This window comes from Portunus trituberculatus, chromosome 21 (assembly GCF_017591435.1).
Source record: "Portunus trituberculatus isolate SZX2019 chromosome 21, ASM1759143v1, whole genome shotgun sequence".
In the NCBI taxonomy this organism is placed as follows: Eukaryota; Metazoa; Arthropoda; class Malacostraca; order Decapoda; family Portunidae; genus Portunus; species Portunus trituberculatus.
Genome location: NC_059275.1, coordinates 8,407,485 through 8,424,984, shown reverse-complemented (window position 1 = coordinate 8,424,984; position 17,500 = coordinate 8,407,485). Strand labels below are relative to the sequence as shown.

Sequence of the window (17,500 nt, the reverse complement as noted above, 5' to 3'; positions counted from 1 at the left end):
TAAGCTCCAAATTGCAGTTTTACAATACTCACTGAAAGCCATTTCGAGTTATGTATTTAATCTCTAAACTGGACGCCTCTTCAGTCCTTTCATATAAGAGAATGGAGAGAATGAGTGAGTTTGAGTGAGTGAGTGAGTGAGTGAGTGAGAGAGTGGATGGGTGGGTGGATGAGTGAAGTGGTAAGAGACGAAAGTGTAGTATTTTTTTTCATGTAAGAGGGAAAAGTTGGCCAAGGGAAACATAAAACGAAAAAAATGGCCTACTTAGTTGCTAGTACCCATGCAGATCCGAGAGAGTTAGCCAAAAATAGGCGATAAATGTCTTGAAATCTCCCTCTTAAATTAACTTAAATCATAGGAAGTTGAAAATACAGAAGCATGTAGGGAGTTCCAGAGTTTACCAATGTGATTTGATTTTTTTTCCGTGTGTTTGTGTCTGGGAAAAATATCTATGGCTGTAGAAAAGAAAAGGGAGTAGATAAAAGCACGATGACAATGTCGTTTTCCTCAACCAAATATAAAAGAGAAAAGTAATATAATAATGAAAAGAAAAGCCAATAAATTTTCTGAAGTGTTGTGATCTCTTAAAACGCTTCATGTCAGTCAGGAAGTAATAGAATAACACAGGGAGAGTTACAGAATCAGAGCTTACATTACCTTATCTATCTGCAGAACCAACACACAATACGAAAACACATATATTAGCACAGATTCTTTGCTGATTTATTTTTTTTCTTATATTTTTCCTTTTTTCGTGGCGCTGTCCGAACTCTGAAAACTTTGTTGTTGAAGACGAGATGAAATTCTTGTCAAGGAAACGAAATTGTCAGAATTTTGATACTCGATTGAATTTTGCTCCCTTTGCATTTTCGTGTGTGTGTGTGTGTGTGTGTGTGTGTGTGTGTGTGTGTGTGTGTGTGTGTGTGTGTGTGTGTGTGTGTGTGTGTGTGTGTGTGTGTGTGTGTGTGTGTGTGTGTGTGTGTGTGTGTAATTCACCACCATGGTCATCGTCTGCTGGTCACCCAGCCAACCTTCCCTATTACGGAGCGAGATCAGAGCTCATAGACCGATCTTCGGGTAGGACTGTGTGTGTGTGTGTGTGTGTGTGTGTGTGTGTGTGTGTGTGTGTGTGTGTGTGTGTGTGTGTGTGTGTGTGTGTGTGTGTGTGTGTGTGTGTGTGTGTGTGTGTGTGTGTGTGTGTGTGTGTGTGTGTGTGTGTGTGTGTGTGTGTGTGTGTGTGTGTGTGTGTGTGTGTGTGTGTGTGTGTGTGTGATGATTAAATGAAATTAAGTAAAAAACTCTCTCTCTCTCTCTCTCTCTCTCTCTCTCTCTCTCTCTCTCTCTCTCTCTCTCTCTCTCTCTCTCTCTCTCTCTCTCTCTCTCTCTCTCTCTCTCTCTCTCTCTCTCTCTCTCTCTCTCTCTCTCTCTCTCTCTCTCTCTCTCTCTCTCTCTCTCTCTCTCTCTCGTTTAATCTCAAGTGTGCTTTCAGATACACTTCACAACACTTCAGTCAAACTTCCCAACAACTCTTAACTTCCATCCTTTGTGCTCAGTACTCTGAATATTGTGGCCCTTGATGTGTGTTGAGCCTCCTCGTGTGATAGTGACTGGCAAGGACTATCACCATCACCACCATCACTATCACTATTATTGTCAATGGGTGAGTGGGGAAAATTGAAATGGTGTAAGAAAAGATGAAGAAAAGTTAGTTATCGTAGGAAAGTGAGTGAAAAGAAGAGGAATAAATTGGAGATATTGCAGGGAAATGAATGGAGAAGGTAAAGAGGAAGAGTTGAATGAAATAAAAGACAAAGTGAGAGTGGTTAGATAAAAAATGTGAGAGTGAACAAGAAGTAAGTGAAAGCAAAAGAATAAAAGAAATTAAGTGAATGAGTTATCTTAAGAAAGTGACATTAAGATAGAAAGGAAGGGTAAATATCAGTGAAAGATGAAGAAAGTGAGAGTGAAGAGGATATAGTGAGAGTGAGTTAGGTTAGAAAAGTAAGAGTGAACAAGATGAATTGACAATAGGAGATCTTAGGAAAGTGACATGTAGATAGAGAGGAAGGGTAAATTTAAGTGAAAGATGAAGGTGAGAGTGAACAAGATATAGTGAGAGTGAAGAAGATATAGTGAGAGTGACTTAAGTTAGAAAAGTGAGTGAAGAAAAATAAAATGACTTTTTTTTCTTTTACGTAGGGAAGAGGGCCAGCCAAGGGCAAAAAAAAAAAAGTTAGAAAATGGCCCACTTGAACGCTGGCTCTCCAAAGACTTCAAAAAGTGCCAAAACCGTCAGCCAGAATTAGGGGAGCAAATGCCTCGATACCTCCCTCTTAAAAGAAGACAAGTTGTAGGAATTCGGAAATACAGATGCAAGGAGGGAGTTCCAGAGTTTACCAGTGAAAGGTATGAATGATTGAGCGTACTGGTTAACTCTTGCATTAGGGAGTTGGACAGAATAGGGATGAGAGGAAGAAGAAAGCCTTGTGCAGCGTGGCCGCAGGAGGAGGAGAGGCATGCAGTTAGCAAGATCAGTAGAACAGTTACCATGAAAATAGCGATAAAATATAGAAAGGGATGCAACATTTCGGCGGTGAGAAAGAGACTGAAGACAGTTAGTCAGAGGAGGGAGTTGATGAGACGAAGAGCTTTCGATTCCACCCTATCAAGCAAAGCTGTGTGACTGGAACCCCCAAACATGCGAAGAGTACTCCATACAGGGACGGATAAGGCCCTTATACAGAGTAAGCAGTTGGAGGGGCGAGAAAAACTGTCGGAGACGCCTCAGAACACCTAATTTCATAGAAGCTGTTTTAGCAAGAGATGAGATGTGAAGTTTCCAGTTAAGATTATGAGCAAAGGACAGACCGAGGATATTCATTGTGGAAGAGGAGACAGTTGAGTGTCATTGAAGAAGAGGGATAGTTGTCTGGAAGGTTGTGTCGAGTTGATAGATGGAGGAATTGAGTTTTGAGGCATTGAAAACTACTAGATTTTCTCTGCCCCAATCGGAAATCTTAGAAAGATCGGAAGTCAGGCGTTCCGTGGCGTCCCGCGTGATCTGTTGATTTCCTGAAGGGTTGGACGTCTCTGAAAGAACGTGGAAAGATGTAGGGTGGTATCATCAGCGTAGGAGTGGATAGGGCAAGAAGTTTGGTTAAGAAGGTCATTAATGAATAATAGAAAGAGTGGGTGACAGGACAGAACCCTGAGGAACACCACTATTAATAGGTTTAGGAGAAGAACAGTAGCCGTCTACCACAGCAGCAATAGAGCGGTCGGAAAGGAAACTTGAGATAAAGTTGCAGAGAGAAGGATAGAAGCCGTAGGAGGGCAGTTTTGAAATCAAAGCTTTATGCCAGACTCTATCAAAAGCTTTTGATATGTCTAACGCAACAGCAAAAGTTTCACCGAAATCTCTAAAGAGGATGACCAAGACTCAGTAAGGAAAGCCAGAAGATCACCAGTAGAGCGACCTTGACGGAAGCCATACTGGCGATCAGACAGAAGATTGTGAAGTGACAGATGTTTGAGAATCTTCCTATTCAGGATAGATTCAAAAACTTTAGACAAGCAAGAGATTAAAGCTATAGGACGGTAGTTTGAGGGGTTAGAACGGTCACCCTTTTAGGAACAGGCTGAATGTAGGCGAACTTCCAGCAGGAAGGAAAGGTAGAAGTCGATAGACAAAGTTGGAAGAGTTTGGCCAGGCAAGGTGCAAGCACAGAAGCACAGTTTTGAGAACAATAGGAGGGACCCCATCAGGTCCATAAGCCTTCCGAGGGTTTAGGCCAGCAAGGGCATGGAAAACATCATTACGAAGAATTTTGATTGTAGACATGAAATAGTCAGAGGGAGGAGGAGAGGAGGGACAAGCCCAGAATCGTCCAAGGTGGAGTTGTGAGCAAAGGTTTGAGAAAAGAGTTCAGCTTTAGAGACAGAAGAGATGGCAGTGGTGCCATCAGGATGAAATAAAGGAGGAAAGATGAAGAAGTGAAGTTATTTGAGATGTTTTGGCTAGATGCCAGAAGTCACGAGGAGAGTTTGAGTTTGAAAGATTTTGACATTTCCTATTTATGAAAGAGTGTTTGGCAAGTTGAAGAACAGACTTGGCATGATTCCGGGCAGAGATATAAAGTGCATGAGATTCAGGAGATGGAAGGCTCAAGTACCTTTTGTGGGCAACCTCTCTATCATGTATAGCACGAGAACAGGCTGAGTTAAACCAAGGTTTAGAAGGTTTAGGTTGAGAAAAGAATGAGGAATGTACGCCTCCATGCCAGATACTAACACCTCTCTTATGCGTTCAGCACAAAGAGATGGGTCTCTGACACGGAAGCAATAATCATTCCAGGGAAAATCAGCATAATACCTCCTCAGGTCCCCCCAACTGGCAGAGGCAAAACGCCAGAGGCACCTTCGCTTTGGGGGATCCTGCGGAGGGATTGGAAAAATAGGACAAGATACAGAAATGAGATTGTGATCGGAGGAGCCCAACGGAGATGAAAGGGTGACAGCATATTGAGTAGAAGGGACAAATTTTAGTGAAAGATAAAGAAAATGAGAGTGAAGAAGATATAGTGAGAGTGAGTTAGGTTAGAGAGAGTGAGAATGAACAAGATGAATTGACGAAGTGTTATCTTACGAATCTGACAAGAAGGGTAAATCTTAGTTTAAGGAAAAGGAAAGGTAAATTCTTGTAAAAAATCAAGGAAATGAGAGTGAACAAGATATAATGACAGTGGGTAAGGTTAGAAAAGTGAGAGTGAACAAGATGAAGTGAGAGTGAGATAGCGAGTCCCCAAGGCAGCTGAAGACCAGATGACGCCACGTTGATGGACTTGGCTTCCCTCTCCCTCTCTCCCTCACTTCCTCTCCCTCTACCTCTCATTTCTCTACTCTCCCTTCCATCCTCTCAGCTCAATTTTTGGTCTTGCTTTCATCTCTCCTCCCTTTGCTACTCTCAATTTCCCTCTCACCTTTTTTTTTATTTTCTCTCTCTCTCTCTCTCTCTCTCTCTCTCTCTCTCTCTCTCTCTCTCTCTCTCTCTCTCTCTCTCTCTCTCTCTCTCTCTCTCTCTCTCTCTCTCTCTCTCTCTCTCTCTCTCTCTCTCTCTCTCTCTCTCTCTCTCTCTCTCTCTCTCTCTCTCTCTCTCTCTCTCTCTCTCTCTCTCTCTCTTCTCTATTCCATTTTTCTTATCCTCGATTTGCGTTTCTCTACATTCCATTTCGGTTTCCCTTTCATCTCTCTCTCTCCCTTTCATCCTCTTTTCCTTCTTCCTCTCCCTTTCTCTCCTTCCTCTTCAATCTTTCCTTTCCTTTTCTACTCTACTTCTTTCCCTTCATCCTTTCACTCCCCTCCTATCACTCCTTCTATCTCCACTTACATTTTTCCCCTTTTTTCTCTCATTAAGTCCCCTCTCCTCCCCTCTTACTCTCTCCCTCTTTCCCTTCACTCCTCTCACTCCTCTCACTCCCTCCTCTTACTGTACTCCAGCATCCCTTTCTAGTTCCCTACTCTCATCTTTCTCTCCATGTCAATCTCCTCTGTAGCTCCCCTCTCCACTCTCCCCTCTCCTCTCCCCTCTCTTTCTCCCCTCTCCCTTCACACCCATTTACTTCTGCCTCTCTTTGGTGTGTTGCTGGAGTGTTGTGGTGTGTTTTGGGCCTATGCAAACACTGGGGGGGGGAGAAAGAGAGAGAGAGAGAGAGAGAGAGAGAGAGAGAGAGAGAGAGAGAGAGAGAGAGAGAGAGAGAGAGAGAGAGTGTTATTTCCTTCAAGCTTTATTAGGAAGGAATAGAAAGGGTTAGTTTTTTCTTATGTTAGGCAAGTAAGAGAGAGAGAGAGAGAGAGAGAGAGAGAGAGAGAGAGAGAGAGAGAGAGAGAGGAAGGGTAACATTTGTGACATTTTAAACTCTCAGTGCTCATCTTCACTAAGCTTCCGTCACGTCACGTCTCGAACTTTGGCCTTCAGGAATCAGAACTCTCTCTCTCTCTCTCTCTCTCTCTCTCTCTCTCTCTCTCTCTCTCTCTCTCTCTACTGTTTGAAAATAATAACCAAAACGCTTTTTCTTTAGTTTATGCCTATGTATATAATTTTTGGCGTATACTTTGGTTGAAGAAATAGAATAAGTACAATTTAATGTTAAGTAAATGTAAGAAAGTCGTGAAGAGGAAAAGAAAAATTAATATAAATAGGCAGGCTTTTACAAGGATTGCCACGTTTAGGCCTGCTTGCTTGTTGGTGATATTTGTGATATTTAGCCCTAAAGCGAGTGAAAATGAGGCCAAGCAAAGAGTACAGCGTGAGATATTGACGTCAAATACACCAAACTTACACTCCACTTAACTCGAACGAACCAGAGATGAAAATGCCGGAAATTCATCACGCATATTACTTAATAAGATTGACTGCAACATTAAAGAGGGAATTTGAGCGAATGAAAGTGGCGGCGGCAGGGTTAGCGTGGCGATATTAAAGTCTCTCCTTGAAATGAGACGCAAATTAAAACAAAGGGAACAACTTAACGTGTAAAACAAATTAATTACACCCGTGATATTATTAGATGACTGACGGCAAAGTATGGGAGGAAAAAGAAAAACTTTTTCCCCATCTTGTTCTGTTCCACTCATTAACTTTTGACGTTAAATTAAAACAAAGAGAATAACTTACGTGTGTGTTGAAGGAATTAATTGCACCCGTGATATTACTGGATAGATGGCGAGAAAATAAGGAAAATATAAGGATTTTTTTTGTCTATTACGCCAGCGAACTTTTCATACTAAAATTGAATCAAAGGGAGCAAGTTACATGTGTTGAAGAAATTAATTACAGCTGTGAGATTAATGAATACAATGGCCGAAAAAAATGTAGAGAATGTAGGGTGTTGTTTTATGAGTCATGTAGGTAGATTTTTGAAGTGAAAATTAGATAAGAAATAAGTTACGATAAACATTCGAGCTAAGCGAACTAATTACATCCATTACTAAATAAAATGATGGGAATTTATGAAAGTATTGGATTATTTTCTAGTTTTCTTTTCTTTTTTCTTTTCTTTTTATTCATTTCTGACCCAAAAAAAAGAAAGAAAATAACAAGGAATTTCTGATCCCCAAAAAGTCCGCGAAAGTCCCCAAGAATCCCCAAAAGAAAACGAGGCAAGAAAAGAATTTTGAACCCCCCAAAAAAAGAAAAAAAGAAGTCATGACAAAAATAGAAAGGAAAAACAAAAAATACCCAAAACACAAAAAAAAAAAAAACTGAATTTCCAAAACTAAATAAAAAAAAAACAAGAAAATAACAATAAATAAAAACAAAACCAAGAAATTCCCCACCCAGAAAAAAAGAATAGAAAAAAAATCCTGGCCTAAAAAGAGACACCCCGAAGCACAGAAGCGTTAATCAAGTGAAGCAATGCCATGAACCAGTGGAAGGAAGCCCCGGGTCGCTCTCTGCCTGTGAATGGACTCGTGTTGGGCCTCTGGTTTGTTGGGCGGCAGGTGTTACTCTTCTAATTGCCTCGTTGCCGGGTCACACGAGGCACATTAGCGGCAATGGCCAAACTTTCTGACGCCGGCAATGCTCTCGATATAATGGAAGCGAAACTCTAACACTGAACACACATAGAGCAAAAATGACCTTGGTATATTCTCTCTCTCTCTCTCTCTCTCTCTCTCTCTCTCTCTCTCTCTCTCTCTCTCTCTCTCTCTCTCTCTCTCTCTCTCTCTCTCTCTCTCTCTCTCTCTCTCTCTCTCTCTCTCTCTCTCTCTCTCTCTCTCTCTCTCTCCATTATTATTATAGTTAGGTGATTTACATGATAAACGTGTATTGGATGTTGGCATTGATAGAGAGAGAGAGAGAGAGAGAGAGAGAGAGAGAGAGAGAGAGAGAGAGAGAGAGAGAGAGAGAGAGAGAGAGAGAAAGGGAGAGGGGAGGGAAAAAGGGGAAATATCAACATTGCTTTTTATTGATACTGATATAAACGGTATTTGGTTAATGGTGGTGGTGGTGGTGGTGATAATGGTGATGGTGATGGAGGTGGTGGTGATGGTGGTGCAGTAATGATAGTAAATGGATATAACATCATTTATCATTGAAATTAGTACTCTCTCTCTCTCTCTCTCTCTCTCTCTCTCTCTCTCTCTCTCTCTCTCTCTCTCTCTCTCTCTCTCTCTCTCTCTCTCTCTCTCTCTCTCTCTCTCATGGGGCAGACGAAGATTCATAACAAACTTCACCCATTTATCTTCTTGAGGTGATGGGAGGAGGCAGGTAAAGGTTAATTAGGAAGAGCAGTACACGCCTCACCTAAACCTACGGAAGGGAACACAAGAGAAGCCAAAGAAGGAACGAGCAGCATCAGATTTGTTGGCCCTTTTGAGACGCAAGATATCAATGAAATAAAAAAAAAATGAGGGAGTAAATATATTGAGATGTATTATGTGTAGTTGAAGGTACGAAAATATATGACTTTAAATGTGAAAATTGCAACGTATATACAAAAATGCATGGAAATCTATCTTATTTTCTCTTTTATGTTCGTTCATACTGCACACACTTAGGCGATTCAGGAAGACACATTGGCAAGGACAATTAAACCACCATCACTATTAAATGCAGGTTAAAAACTGACAGTGTAGAAAACAATATTACACTAAAAGCTGTTAAGAAGCCTAAACCAAAAAATTCTCTCTCTCTCTCTCTCTCTCTCTCTCTCTCTCTCTCTCTCTCTCTCTCTCTCTCTCTCTCTCTCTCTCTCTCTCTCTCTCTCTCTCTCTCTCTCTCTCTCTCTCTCTCTCTCTCTCTCTCTCTCTCTCTCTCTCTCTCTCTCTCTCTCTCTCTCTCTCTCTCTCTCTCTCTCTCTCTCTCTATATATATATATATATATATATATATATATATATATATATATATATATATATATATATATATATATATATATATATATATATATATATATATATATATATATATATATATATATATATATATATATCTATCTATCTATCTCTCTCTCTCTCTCTCTCTCTCTCTCTCTCTCTCTCTCTCTCTCTCTCTCTCTGTCCCTAGCGCAGATTTAGGAATAGAATAGAGGTTTCAAAAGTGGTGTAGAAGAAAAGGCAGCAAATTTCATAATAAAGACAGTTTCCTCCATTGTGTGACGGAATGCTCCGGTGTAATGATGAAGATTTGATTACTTTGTTGTTTAATGGTGATGTTGTATTTACTGAGGCTGGGAAAGGGAAGGAGAGGAAGGAAGGAGAGGAAGAGGAGGAGGAGGAGAGAAGGAAGGAAGGAAGGAAGAGAACGGAAAGGGAAAGGAAGGGGAGGAAGGAGGAAGGAATGGAAAGAAGGAAGGAAGGGAAGGAAGGAAGGGAAGGAGGAGATAAGAGGTGGAAAAAGCTAATTGTTGAGAGAGAGAGAGAGAGAGAGAGAGAGAGAGAGAGAGAGAGATCTGGTATTAATAAAAAAAAAGAGAAAGAGAAAGTTATTCGTTCATTTGTTCATTCATTTATTCATTCATTCAGTCAGTCAGTTAGTCAGTCAGTCAGTCAGTCAGTCAGTCAGTCAGTCGGTCAGTCAGTTAAATAGAAATTAACGCAAAACAACAAATACTTTCCTTATCAATGTATCTTTTTTATTGCTTTATTTATCTATCTATTCATTTATTTATTCATTTATTCTTTTTTTTACCTATTTTTAATCTTCAATTCATAACCAAAAGCTTCGAATATCTGCCCTGTTCTGTTCCGAAGCAGTTGAAGCACACGAGTCTCCCCTACACAGCCTACAGGGTTCATAGGCCCTTCACTCAAGAGGCCTATCAAAGAATTCACTCCACTACACTCCACCACACTCCACCACAGCCACACTCTTCTCCTCTCCTAAGTGATTATTCCCTTTGTTTGGTGAGCGATCTAGCCTTTGTGTATGTGTGTGTGTGTGTGTGTGTGTGTGTGTGTGTGTGTGTGTGTGTGTGTTTGTGTGTGTGTGTGTCTCTCTCTCTCTCTCTCTCTCTCTCTCTCTCTCTCTCTCTCTCTCTCTCTCTCTCTCTCTCTCTCTCTCTCTCTCTCTTTATTGTTTCCTTCCTTCCACTTTACATTACTCCACATGTCTCTTTTATTCACCTCTTTCTCCCCTTTTCCTGTCCTTTATTTCCTCTTTCTCTCCATTCTTTCTTCCCTTTCTTCTCAGTTCTCTATTTTTCCTCTATTTTTTTTATTTTTTCCTCATCCTTCCCGTATTTGTTTTCGTTATCCTTTACTTTTTTCTTCGCTTTGTTTTTCCACCCTTCTATTTTTTTCCTCTTGTTTTTTTTTCCATTTTATTAATATCTTTAATTTCGTTTGTTCTTTTATATTAATGCTTGTTTTTCTCTCATTTTCGTGTTTCTTTTTTCTTTCTTCTTCCTCCTTTTCCTTCTTCTCTTTTTTCTTCTTTCTTCTACTTGTCCTTTTCCTTCTCCTTCTCTTCCTTCTCCTCCTATTCCTTGTACTTTTCCTTTCCCTTCTAATCCATCTTCTTCTTCTCTTTTTCTTTCTCCTCCTCTTCTTGCTCCTCCTCCTCCTCCTCCTCCTCCTCCTCCTCCACGTAATTTTCCCATCTATGCGAGCTATCTTGTTTAAGCTTCTTTTTTCTTCATCATCAAAAGATCTGCTAGTGTTTACTTTTCTTTCTATTCCTCCTCCTCCTCCTCCTCCTCCTCCTCCTCCTCCTCCTCCTCCTCCTCCTCCTCCTCCTCCTCCTCCTCTTCCTCTTCCTCTTCTTCCTCCTCCTCCTCCTCCTCCTCCTCCTCCTCCTCCTCCTCCTCCTCCTCCTCCTCCTCCTCCTCCTCCTCTTCCTCTTCCTCTTCCTCTGCCTTCTCTTCCTCCTCCTTTTCCTTCTCCTTTTCTTTCTCCTCCTCCTCTTCTTATTCGCTCTAATCTCTAAAGTGAACAATCAATCAGCATTTCCTTACGTGTCTTTCAATGTATACATTAAGCAGGGGATGTGTGTGTGTGTGTGTGTGTGTGTGTGTGTGTGTGTGTGTGTGTGTGTGTGTGTGTGTGTGTGTGTGTGTGTGTGTGTGTGTGTGTGTGTGTGTGTGTGTGTGTGTGTGTGTGTGTGTGTGTGTGTGTGTGTGTGTGTGTGTGTGTGTGTGTGTGTGTGTGTGTGTGTGTGTGTGTGTGTGTGTGTGTGTGTGTGTGTGTGTGTGTGTGTGTGTGTGTGTGTATCATTATTTTTGTTTTCCTTATGATTACCTTTTACTTCTCTTCTTCTTCCTCCTCCTCCTCCTCCTCCTCCTCCTCCTTCTCCTTCTCCTCCTCCTCCTCCTCCTCCTCCTCCTCCTTATCCTTCTCCTCCTCCTCCTCCTCCTCCTCCTCCTCCTCCTCCTCCTCCTCCTCCTCCTTCTCTCCTCCTCCTCCTCCTCCTCATCCTCCTTCTCCTCCTCCTCCTGTGTTTACATATATACTACACTACACTGCGTACACGCACAGATATCCCAGAGTGATCGGTCACCACTACTACTCTCGACCTGTGACGGGCTGTGTTTGGAGAGGGCTTTGTCAACCATTGATCATCATCGGGAACTAAGTACCAGGGATCAATGTTGCAAGGGATTATGAGCGTACAGCGTCCCTACAGGGAAAGTATGCTATCTCAGTGGATTGAACGGAGCTGGGGCCTGATTGACTGTTGCCTCCCTAGAAAGCGCCAGGCAAGGCTGCCGCACCACCCATTCGACATACACACTGTGGATCCACGTACACAATGCACACACAACATGACATTTACCAAGCGTTAACACTTTCCCCTACAAACACAAGTAGTCAACGTAGATTACATATTTCCTTTTCACTCTCTACTAAAATTCCATGTGATTTTTTAATATCACATGGTTTCGCCTTTTTTCCTGCCAGCATCGGCTGGAGGGAGAGATGGGTGGGGAGGAGCCTTCTGCTTTGCTGTCCTGTCTCTACCACTGGTAGTTAGTTGATAGTCTCCACAAACAGCCTAGTAAAGACCTAAGGGTCTGTTGCTGTTTGTTTTCCTTTGTATTCCTTTGTATTCCTCCTCCTCCTCCTCCTCCTCCTCCTCCTCCTCCTCGAACTCGTAGCATATGCAAGATCGGAAAATCTTGATATAATAAGTATGACAGAGACATGGCTTAACACCTGTGATAAACACTTAATCTCCGAGGCTAACATTCCTGGCTACAATATGTTTATTAATTGTAGAATAAACAAAAGAGGTGGAGTAATGATGTATATAAGAAATAGCATAAGTATCATTGAAATCAATGAAGAAAACAGATCAGCCTACGAATCGGTATATGTCAAACTAAAAATAAATAAAAAAAACACATAATAGTCGCGGCTATATACCGCCCTCATAAAATGACGCCTGATAATGACGAAATATTATATAACGAAATTGAAACAATACTGAAAACAAAAACGTCCATTATATGTGGAGATTTTAACCTACCACACATTAACTGGAAAATTTTAACATCCGATAACGAGGGATCCAGATTACTCAACGTGGTGAGAAAGTTATACCTTTCTCAATTTGTAAGAGAACCCACGCTAGACAATAATATCTTAGATATCGTATTACCTTCAGACGCTGATTTGATAAATACCTGTGAAGTGGGTGAAGTTTTAGCTAACAGCGATCATAAAATTATACGATGTAATATTAACTGCGAGGTAGACATAAAAGAAACCGCACTTTTGGTCCCTAGCTATAAGAAAGGTAACACGCTAAGACTTAAATTAGAATTACAAAAAAATAATTGGCAAACAGTCTTTGCAAACAAAGACATGGAGCAGATGTGTTCAGCCTTTACTAACATTCTCCTTGAAACAGAAAGTAAATGGATTCCACAAGTTAGAAAACGAATAAATAGCACAAAAATCCCCAATGGATGACACACACTATAAAACACATCATCGCCAGGAAAAAGAGCTTATATGCTAAATATAAACGAACTAAATCTGATAACGATTACAGCAATTATATTACCACCAAAAGATGTTGCGAGAGAGAGATAAGGAAGTCGAAGCGCAATCTCGAAATAAATATATCAAGGCAAGCAAAACAAATCCTAAAAGTTTTTCCAATACATTCGTAGTAAAAAGACTGTCAAAGAAAAAATTGGGCCGATAAAGATAATAATAACACACTTGTGAGTGATAGTAAAGCCATGGCAACAATCCTAAATAACTTTTTCACAGCGTGTTTATCACAGAAGACTTTTCGACCTTGCCAACCGCGATCAACATGTATAGAGGATCTGAAAATGAAAAGCTGATAATAGACGAAATTAGCGAAGACGATATAGCCAAATACCTGCGCAACCTTGACCCCAATAAGAGCACAGGGGCTGATAGATTATCAACGAGGCTATTAAGAGAATGTCAAGAACAGCTGGTGTTACCTCTTAAATTACTTTATAATAGATCGTTGCAGGAAAGAAAAGTACCAAGTCACTGGAAATGCGCTAATGTCACGCCAATATTCAAGAAGGGCAACAAAAGTGATGCTGGTAATTATAGGCCCATCAGTCTCACCTCGGTAGTTATAAAAATTCTAGAAAAATAATTAGAGACAAAATTATTTCCTTTCTAGACAGCCACAAATTGATATTAGACTCACAACATGGTTTCAGGAACAACAGATCATGCCTAACGAATCTCCTAGAATTTTTCAATGACATATTCTCTAATTATGATGACAGAGCTCCATCCGACATAATTTATCTTGACTTCAGGAAAGCTTTTGATACAGTCCCACACAAACGTCTCTTAATTAAACTGAAAGCCCACGGGATGGGAGAGCAGTTGTGTGGATGGATTGATAGTTGGCTAACTAATAGAAAGCAAAGAGTTGTTATTAACGGAGAAGCTTCCGACTGGCTTCAAGTTACGAGTGGTGTTCCCCAGGGTTCAGTTTTGGGTCCATTACTTTTTGATATACATAAATGACTTAGACTGCGGCATCGTATCAAAAATATCAAAATTCGCCGACGACACTAAACTAGGTAGCAAAGTACGCACAAGAGACGATTGTGATGCCATCCAGCGGGATTTAGACAACCTTAGTAGCTGGAGCGATAAATGGCTATTAAATTTTAATGCAGATAAGTGCAAAGTAATGCACATCGGCCTAAACAATGTGAAAAATAATTACAAATTACATGGACGTAACTTAATTAAAGTCACTGAAGAAAAGGACCTGGGAGTACTCATAACAAATGACTTAAAATGTGCTGCACAGTGTTCGGCCGCTAGTCGTAAAGCTAACACTGTTTTAGGATTTATCGCGCGTAATTTTGATTATAAAACACCTGAAGTCATAACGCGTCTTTATACATCATTAGTGAGACCGCATTTGGAATACGCGGTTCAGTTCTGGTCTCCATGTTATCAAAAGACATTAATAAATTAGAGAGCGTTCAAAGACGAGCAACGAAACTAATCCCCGGAATACGTGGCCTGTCATATGAAGAACGTCTCAAAAGACTAGACATGTTCTCCCTCAGAGATCGTCGCATCCGAGGTGACCTCATTCAAACGTTTAAAATACTTAAAAATATAGATAAGATCGACTATGAAAATCTTTTTGAGCTTTCGCAATCAGTAACAAGAAATAAAGGCTTGAAGCTTAAAGGACAGCGATTTAATACTGATTTGCGAAGAAACTTTTTTAACGTAAGAATAGTTGAACACTGGAACAAGCTGCCAGCATCCGTCGTCTAAGTTAACACGGTAGCTACGTTCAGAAGTAAATTAGACAAGTTTTATAAAGAAAATGGTTTCCGATATTTTTTTTTCTTTTAGCGATAGTAGTAGTTACGCTAGATATCTCTTTTTCTTAGCAATAGTAGTAGTTACATTAGTACTCTCTTTTTTTCCCATCTTTCCTGTGTAAATTTCCACGATTGTCCGTCTCAGCATTCGGGGTGTATTTTTCGTCTTATTTCTTGCCGGGTGCCGGACGGAGTGGTGGGTGGGGAGGAGCTCCATGTGTCCTATCCTTACCTCCTACTAAGTATGTAGCTTCTGTACATGTAGTATAGTAAACGAGTGACCTCGTCATAGTTCGCAAGGCCTCCTGTCACTCGTCTTTCCTATGTATTCCTATGTATTCCACCTATTCCCTTTCTCCTGTATACTGTCATGTCTCTCTTATCTGTAGCCAGTTAGTAGTTACCAAACAGCCTCGAAAAGACTAAGATGTATGTTGCTGTTTGGCTTTCCTTTGTATTCCTTTGTATTCCTCCTCCTTTTTCTCCTCCTCCTCCTCCTCCTCCTCCTCCTCCTCCTCCTCCCAAAGTACTTACATAAATCATTATCTCCCTTTGCGAAAATGCTGTACCCAGGAAGGAAGAAACGAAGAAGGAAAAGATAGAAAAAGAAAGGAAAACAAAGGAATAAGAAGAAAAGGCCAGAAAAATGAGCCAGAACAGTTGAGTGGGAGGGAAAAGTTGTAATATATTTTTTCCTCTCTTTAGAAATGTGTTTATTTTGGCGTTGCAGAAACAAAAGGAAATAAAATAAGAAAAAACAAAGTTGAGAGAAAAGAGGAGTTAGTGTTGTTGTTGTTGTTGTTCTTGTTGTTGTTGTTGTTTCCTTTGTTGCTCTTCTGGGGAATCTTATTACTGTTGTTTTCATATTCAGTTGAGTATAATGGCGCGTGTGTGTGTGTGTCTGTGTGTGTGTGTGTGTGTGTGTGTGTGTGTGTGTGTGTGTGTGTGTGTGTGTGTGTGTGTGTATGTGTGTGTGTGTGTGTTTTACGTAGAATTCATGTTGCGTCCTCTTGTTTTGTTTATTTATTAATTTATTTATTGTGTTATAAATTTATTCATATTCTCTTGGTATTGATTATTATTATTTTTATTCATTTATATTTCTTTATTTTGTTCTTTATTTCATTTTATTTTTTTTCTTTGTCTATATACTTTTTTGTCGCGACGTTAGGAAGGAAACAATTGCGGAGAATTTTTTCTTATTTCTCTCTCTCTCTCTCTCTCTCTCTCTCTCTCTCTCTCTCTCTCTCTCTCTCTCTCTCTCTCTCTCTCTCTCTCTCTCTCTCTCTCTCTCTCTCTCTCTCTCTCTCTCTCTCTCTCTCTCTCTCATTATTATTATTATTGTTTTCTTTTCCTTCTTTCTTGTTGTTTTTGAGAGGGAAACTTTTGGCACCTTTCATTTTATCGTCATATTTTATCATTTCAATTTCACAGTTTTTCCTTTGTTCATCCATCTCTATTTCTTTTATTTTCACTGACATGCCTTTATTTACCGTCTTTTCCATTGTTAACTCTATTATTCCCTCCTTTTTTATTACAGTTTTATTTTTTTTAACTCTCCCCTCATCACATTATTTCTTATTCCAACTGTACTATGTTTAAATTTTTCTCTTCCTTCCCTATGTCTTTTGTTTTAACCGACATGCCTTTATTTATCATGTTTTCCATTTTTTAACTTTATCATCTGCCTTTTTTCGATTATAATTCTTTTTTTTCTCTCTCTCCTATCAGATTTTTATATTATTTCAACTAACTATACTATTTTTTCCATTTTTTTTCCTCCATAGCTATTTTTATTTTCACTAATATGTTTTTATTCATCATGTTTTCCATTGTTAATTATTATTTTCCTTTTTCCATCTTTTTTTTATTCTCTCAAGTCATATTTTTTCTTATTTTCCTTTTTTCTTTCATCCCTATTTCTTTTATTTTCACTAGCATGTCTTTATTTATCATCTTTTCCATTGTTAACTTTATCATTTTCCTTTTATCGATCACAATTCAATTTTTTTCACTCTCCCCTATCATAAGTTTTTTCCTCTGTCACTCGGAACTTTAAAATCTTTACTGGATTTCCTCACTCTCTGCGGCTATTTCCTCATACATTTTTGCCTCAACTTGGCGTTTCTTTCTCTCGCTTTTAAGTTTCCGTGCGAAAATGAAAATATCCACCGTTGTTTTTTACATTTAAGTGTCGCAAATACTATAACTTTTACCTTTGTTTTCCTCTTTCTTTTATTTCGTCAAACTTATTTCCATCATGTTTTTGTTTGTGAGATTTGAGAAACGAAATGACTAACTTTTTACATTCATCTTATTTCGTACGATAGTGTGTGTGTGTGTGTGTGTGTGTGTGTGTGTGTGTGTGTGTGTGTGTGTGTGTGTGTGTGTGTGTGTGTGTGTGTGTGTGTGTGTGTGTGTGTGTGTGTGTGTGTGTGTGACGTCTCCACCCATTTCTCTTCCTTTCCTTTCTTCCTTATCCTTCCATGTGTGTGTGTGTGTGTGTGTGTGTGTGTGTGTGTGTGTGTGTGTTTGTTCTTAATTATATCTGATAAAGACAAGTGTTTCTCCTACACGGCCTTGTGATCTATATGCTCCTAATTTCTCGAGTCAAGATCATCATCATCACCATCACCATCACCATCACCATCACCATCATTATCATCATCACCATCATCATCATCATCATCATTTGCAGTAAGGAGTTT

At 39.9% G+C, this 17,500-nt stretch overlaps 1 pseudogene; it reads right to left on the bottom strand.

Annotated features, from left to right (window-relative positions):
- Nucleotides 1–17,500, bottom strand: part of LOC123507277 — a 65,380-nt pseudogene that overhangs the window by 42,337 nt on the left and 5,543 nt on the right.